The sequence below is a fragment of the Talpa occidentalis genome, unplaced genomic scaffold (assembly GCF_014898055.3).
Source record: "Talpa occidentalis isolate TD23 unplaced genomic scaffold, MPIMG_talOcc4v2.1 talOcc4.6, whole genome shotgun sequence".
NCBI lineage: Eukaryota > Metazoa > Chordata > Mammalia > Eulipotyphla > Talpidae > Talpa > Talpa occidentalis.
Window position 1 is genome coordinate 92,806,405 of NW_023604972.1, and position 7,500 is coordinate 92,813,904.

General features: G+C 36.0%; 1 protein-coding gene across 1 annotated transcript in view; it reads right to left on the minus strand.

Moving 5' to 3' along the window:
• The window catches only part of AP3B1 (adaptor related protein complex 3 subunit beta 1), a 210,205-nt gene that overhangs the window by 39,467 nt on the left and 163,238 nt on the right, over positions 1–7,500 (minus strand). The gene's annotated exons all lie outside the window — the stretch shown is intronic.

The window sequence follows — 7,500 nt, forward strand, 5'->3', positions numbered from 1 at the left end:
GTATGTGATACATTCAGCTTACACTGGTGTTTGGATGAGGAGGAAATTACTTTATAATAATGTCCTGGACTCCCCTGGTGGCGCAAGGGGTTAAGTCACAGCACTATAATAATGTCCTACTCTTCCCCTCCCCGAAAGGCACATCTGTGTCACTGTCAATGCATTTAATTATTTTTAAAATACGAAATCCAGGATGATGGCCGCACATTTTTATTTACCATATTCATGGGAAAAAAACCTCCAGAACCATGGTTACATACACATTATACTTTTCTTAGTTCTACTATTCTGACTTTTTGTTTAAAGGGGCTAATAACAAACAGAACTTGGTTTTCCAAGAGTTTAGCAGAAAGGTTCCAATTATTGGGTATGAGAAATTTCACTAGAAGCAGAACATTCTGTGTAAACATAAGGTAATTATGTATTGTGTTATCTCATAGATGTTCTAATCATCTGACCTCAGTAGCTTTGTTACGCATTTACAATATCCATGACAAATATAAAAAAGAAAACATAAGAGTCCTTCATTGTAATCAAGCCCATAACTTTGGCATTATCTTTGATAGCCTCCTTCTTTCCCTTAATTAGCTGTCTCTTGTATTCATGTGATGTCTCTTGTATTCTTCTACTTCTTTACTGTCCCTCTTCCACCAGCATAGTTTAGATCATCATTGACACCTAAACCAGTAGAATTTTTCTTCCAAATTGCAAAAGTAGTGTGTGTTTACTGAAAATAATCTCAAGCAGTATGGACATATAAGTAAAATCGCCTTCCTGTTTAACCATAATTAACAATTTGGTGCCCCTCCCAATCTTTTGCTCCCTTCTTACTTCTGCTTGACCACACTATACAGATACTCTAAGTGGTAACTGTCTATAAAATCCAATCGATACCACGGCTTCCCCTAAAAACAATTCTGCTCAAGTGTTCTGCCTTATATGCTCAGTGAGGTGTGGTGGAACACGCCAGGCTTTGAAGCTAGACAGACTAGAACTGAAAGTTTGGCTCTGCAACTTATTAACTCTATGACACTAGAAAGTTATATTCTAGGAATATCAATTTTCACATGGGTGAAATGGGTGAAAGTAGGATAAACACCTACTTTCAAGGTTGCTAAATATTTAGTATAAACAGAAAAGAAAATTTGGAGGCGTGAAGCGTCTGAGGAGAATGATAGGTACAAGCAAGAACGTCAGAGTCAAGATAGAAGAGTTTGTTGCTGAATCCACAGGTGAAGTTATTAGAATGGAACCGAAAAAGAAAGGCTGTGAGGCTACATGTTGCATATGATAACAATATGTACACTGAGATCTCTCAGGATGAGGGTGGACTGGAGAGAGTATATTTAAGATGTCAAGATCTCCACTGGATGTGGGTAAGTGATTAAGAAAACCCTAGATGAGAATAAGTAAGGGAAATGGTTATAGAATAAGTAAGGGAAATGGTTATAGCAAGACTGAATGGACCTCATAAGGGGAAGAAATATGAGAATGAAAAGGTTATGGCCTAGCAGCAACAGTTGGGAGCTTCACATAAACAATCTTGCTGGCAATAATGATTTCATCAAAGACAGAATTATAGAACACTCTGAGTGAGGTCACATGGAGTATATTATTATAACATGCTGAGAATATCACTATAGCAAGATCCAAATGGAGATTCTCGGAGAAAAACTAGGGTATGTAATAGTATTTTCTAAAAGGATGTGAGCGAAATTGGTTGCTGTTCTACATAATTTACAGATGGAACCACTGCATCTAAAAACTGGCCATGCTGCTTGCATTTAACTGAGTTGGGGATATGGATCTCATTTAGATGAACTCCTAGAGGAAGGGAAAGAGGTGTATCTTAGTTAATGTATACAGTGAAAATGTAGTTTTATTACAGCTACTTTAATCTTAAATAGGTCCTTCTAGGGATATTTTGACTCCCATAGAGGGAGAGAGGATCCTTCAACATCACAAGTGCCAGTCAGGTGTACCATAAGTTACTAAGAAATTCCTGACACAGGGTAAGGATGGGATGTGGGTTTTTTGAGACCGTAAGAACTCTCTCTCTCTCTCTCACACACACACACACACTCACTCCCCTGCATATATATGTAACTTATACATGTGTATGTATATATGTGTGTATATACTTTCTTTTCTGTGCATAAGTATTTTAAATTTTTCAGTAAGAAGGTAGGGATGGGGAGCAGAACTTGATTACTGCACAGGAAACTGAATCTTTGGAGTCCAATCCTATGGTTGTAAAGTCATCTGATGATCCAGTTTTATTTTAAGTCACTTGGCTGAATTTTTCCAGATCAAGTCCTGGGACAGGGGTCTGAGGGCCTGTACTCTGACAATGGCCCATGTGTTTCTGTTATGCCTATTTTTAATATATGAAGCATTTTTCTTCAGAGGCAAGAAAGGCTATTATCAAACAGTGAGGGTCAAATAGTCAGGTTCGGTAACAGTAACAAACAAAACACTAGATTTTAAGTTAGAAGATCTTCAAGTTACTTGATGAGAAGAAAACCATTTAACTTCTTTGAGCCTGAGTATGTGAAATAAAGGATAATACCACCTAATTTATAGAATTGTTTTATAAGAGTTCAGTGAGATACTACATATAAAAGTGTTCTGTACATCAAAATACTTGTTTTTGTGTTGGTCTCAGCCTTTTGATATTACAACTAGACTGGCCTTCAGGGTTGTAGATTTGCAAGATGCCCTGAAATTACAGAATCCTACTTTTATACTAACTCTAAGGCACTAACTCTTAGTATTTGGATATGCTGAAAAGAGCCATGAAGAATACTACTAAAAGGATATATATATACACAGTGGAATATTACTCAGCAATCAAAAAAGATAAACTCATGCCATTCGCAGCAACGTGGATGGAGCTAAAAGGAATTATGCTCAGTGAAATAAGCCAGAAGGAAAAAGAAAAATATCGGATGGTTTCACTTATAGCAGGAATACAGGGGAACCAAATAAGACATCAGTGGTAAAAAAAAAAAAAATAGTAACAGAACAAAACATAACAAAGCAAAACAATTACAAACCAGAGACATACTGCAGGGAGGGAGGAGGGAGAGGGATCAGAGGGAGGGAAGGAGGAGCAGAGGGGACTGTGGTGATGGTGCATAGGTGTCTTAGAGAAGGAAATTCTATGGGGATTCAATCTGAGGGGGTAGGGGGAAGCAAATATTGTTAAAAAAAAAAAAAAGAATACCACTAAAAGGAATGAAGGTAACCTAAGGCAACTGGATGGGGCACTGGACCAGATGTCAAGCAACCTGGATTATGTGAGACCCTAAGCTAAATCACAACCTCACTTAGTTTCTGTTTTTCTCTTCTGTAAAATGGGCTAATTATACATATCCTGTTTGTTTCACTGAGTTGTTGTGAGGATAAAATAAAATTGTATATGTGAAATTGATTTTTAAACTGTTCAATAAAAGGCATTCTTGGGATTATTAGTAAATTGAGTTTTCAGTCAACTTTAAATCACCATTCTTCCAGATAACATAGGGTCATGAGGTTAAAAGTACGTATCAAAAAGTTGAATCACCATTGGAGAAGGGCTTTTAAAACAATATTTCTGTGTTTATTGATAGTACCATCCAAAGACCTTTAAAAAAAGTAATCCCTTCCCCCATGTTCTTTTTTTCTCTGTGTTAGTTGTGGGTGAAGAGGACTGTTCTCTAAAAGGTTTCTAAATGATGTTGATGTTAAAAAATATAGTATCACCATTTAACAGCCTTTTAAAGAGCAGTCCCTAGTACAGCCTTTGTTAACAACTAAGGGAGGAAGGGACTGTTTTTTCGAAGGCTTTTAGAGGATGTTGTTAAAAGAATATATAGTGACATCATTTAAAAGCCTTTTAAATAATAGTTCTCTTTCCCTCCCAATTGTAATGTCCTTGGCTTTCATTTATTTTGTACTACAAGCTGAAAATGGACATGCCAACATATTATTGGCTGTGGCAGGCATTTGTTGGATGGAGAATGATGCATTGCTTTTTAAAAGGTTGGTGTCCAGAAATAAATCCAGCTCTTCAAGAACATAGTGCCATTTCTATAGAGGATTCTGCCCACCCACCTTATCACTGAGTTGTGGTACATTTTGCTTGTTTTCTCTAAGAGCGTACTGAAGAAAGCTACCACACAAAACATGAAAAGAATCACAGTAAGCCATTCCAAGATTTCCTCTGGCATGAATGTTGTCCTACCATTCACAGCTACTTAACTCTCCATCCAATTCATTGCAAAATCTAACTCTTAGCTCCTATTCTGCTGTCTTCATTAAAACTATTTCTGTCCTCTATTCCTCTAACTTTAAACTTTACTAGGAGTCATAAGTGGACACTTAGGTTCCTCTTCATATTTAGCTACCAGGGAGAAAAAATAAAGTCAACCATTTGACTTAAAACACTAAGTCTGACAGTAAGATAAGTTGGCTTTGATTATCTTTCACATATATATCAAAGAAAAAATCAGCCAGAAATATAAACATAAGATATTAAATAGTTTCCCATTCCTACTTATGTTGGGTCTCTTCCGAGAAATGTCATTTCATTTTAAGAACCAGGATTCCTAAATACACAACACTTTGATTAAACAGTAAGTCTTTAAAAGGGGGGGGGCAGGGAAAGGAGGGATTGGGGCCAAAATAAGGGGGGTGCAATTGTATGAGGAATATAAAAATGAAAAAAAAAATAAAAGATCAAAAAGCACAACTCTCCAAACACTGTATTTTAATTCTAAACTTCAGTGTATACCTTATTTTTTGTCAGTCTTGCAACATAACTCACCTATGTTAGTCTATGATTTACTTACACCACAGTAAATCGTTATTGACTTATGATTTACTATAATAAATGATTTAGTTATCAAATATTGCCAATAATATAATTCAACTCTTCCTCACCCTACTCCAAGTCATGTTATACTCAAATTTTTTAAAATGAAAACATTTTAAACTATTTATTAAATAATGCAGCATTATTTATGTTTCTACCTTAGAGAGCTGACATTTCTTATACAGTTGTATAGGCTGCTCAACGTTTTGAGAAACATGATTTTGTGGCACTGTCAGTGTCACAGAGTATAAATACATAAAGCAAGATGTACAGCCTATTACACACCTAGGCTTTACATAGGAACCACTGTAGTATATGCAGTCTGTTATTGATCAAAATGTCATTATTTGGAACATGAATGCAACTTTCCCCCTATAATTTAACTAACTTTATGCATTTCATACTATTATTTAGCTTTATTTTTTGGCATATTTTTAAAAAACATAATCTTTGTCTTCTCTGTTGCCTTAATAACAGAAGTGAGTTAGTTACTTATGCCTATAAATACACTTGACAGTAAATACGTAAACATTTTTTAAATATTTTAAAACTTCTGCAAAAACATTTGTCACCTGAGATTTGTCTCCATTATCTACAAAGACAAACCAATGTTTCACTTAGAAATGCTATTGCAATTGATTCTAATAAAACTTGATAAATTTTTGATATACAAATTCTACCTTAAAGCAATATTAACAGATAGCAAGAGAAAGATATACATATATAAAATTTAATCTAATTATGACTGAATTGAAAATTTTACATTTTTCATAAGTGGTTCTCACTCGAGTTTAGTAAAACTGCCTCAGAATTGCTTGGTTAGGCAGCTGGCCATAACCCCGACGGCAGAGCTCCATCTGTATTCCAGGAATGATGAGTGATTCCAGGAACGGTGAGTGATCACCATGTTGTAGTGAACACAAAAGTGTACATACTTATGTGTGGTGATTGGCTCTGACTCTAGCAAAATGTCCTCCACGGGGCCTATACTTTCTCTCCTCTGCAATTATACAGGTAAGATCTGAGTAGCTGAGTCATCTCCCACTCCCCACAGGTTCTACAGGTAAGGCAGTATACAGAATGGTCTCCCATAAGCATCCAAGTTCTATCCCACCTATGACTATGTAACACTGTATGGCAAGAGAGAATTATGGTTGCTAATGAGACGGTTTTGAGATTGGAAGATTTTCCTGGATTATGTGAGTGGGCCCACTGTAATCACAGATGCTATAGTGAAAGAGGGAGGCAAAAAGGTCAGTATCAAAGTGAAAAGTGATGTAGTATGAGAAAATGCAACTGGCCATTGCTGGCTTTAAAAATAGAAGAAGCCATGAGTCAAGGAAAGTAGACAGCCTCTGAAAACAGGAAAAGGCAAGAAAATGGATTCTTCCCTAGAGTCTCCATAAGGGGCGAGAGTTGTGCTGACACCTTGATTTTAGGTCAGTGAGACCTATTTGGACTTCTGACCTCCAGAACTGTAAGATAACACTGGAACAAAACTATTGAACCTAATTATGACATCTTGTTGAAAACTACTGTTCTGAAATTGTGTGTTATAAAATCTATCTGTGGAGTCCATGGTACAAATGTTTGTTTGCATACACTGTTCAACAGCTGAGCTGTAATATGAGAAATATCAAAAATTCAGCTTTCCTGTAGTGTTTTTCATTGGCCTTAAACTTCAGCTTGTATAGAAATTATTAAGTTTGAATGGCTCTCAAACCTGGATACTTTGTCAGATTCATTTTGAGGACTAGATTTTAAAAATTTCCCTCCCTAATGCCTCTTCTATATATATATTAAATATACCGAGTTGATTTTGTTCCAAAATGAGTTCTATAACAGTAAAGTTGAGTTCTTTGTATGAGTTCTATAACAGTAAAAGGGGATTATTGTAAGTAGAAATAGTCATAGGCAATTGGATGATGAAAACAAAACAGACAAGTTTCAATGGTGGGAAAGGAAGGGAAAAAGAGGGTCTGGGTAGGGCAAAACAAGTTAGGATAATGAAATACCTAGGTGAGAGAAGTGGAGGTGTTATTAAAAAAAAAAAAAAAGGTAATCCTGAAGAAACAAAGTAATGCAATTTTGCCTAGAGTCTCTGAAACAAGCACAAACCTCTGAAACCTTGGAAAGGTTACATGGAGTTTCTGAATCCAGCATGTTGCAACCATTCCTTTAAAAGTTAAAGTTACAACTACTGGATAAATATTACAGGTTTACAAAGTAATAACAATACAAAACACAACACAAGAAAAAACCCAGACAATTATAAACCAGAGACATCCTGCAGGGGAGAGGGAGGGGCAGGAAGGGAAGGAACACAGGGGACTGAGGTGATGGTGCACAGGTGAACTGGTGAAAGGAATTCTATGGGGACTACAACTGAGGGGGTGGGAGGAAGCAAATATTGTTTAAAAATGAACAATGATGTAAAATATACATAAATAAATAAAATTAAAAAATAATGCAGGTGTGCCAGTGAATGCTAAAGCAACCAGTTCTATGTGAAAAAAGTGAGGACACCATAAAATATAAGCAAATGCTGCTCAGGAATAAAAAAAGAGATCAATTCATTCAGTGTTATTTGACAGAAAAATGTGGAATGGAAGAATTATTCCTAGTGGATATTCCACACTTGTGAA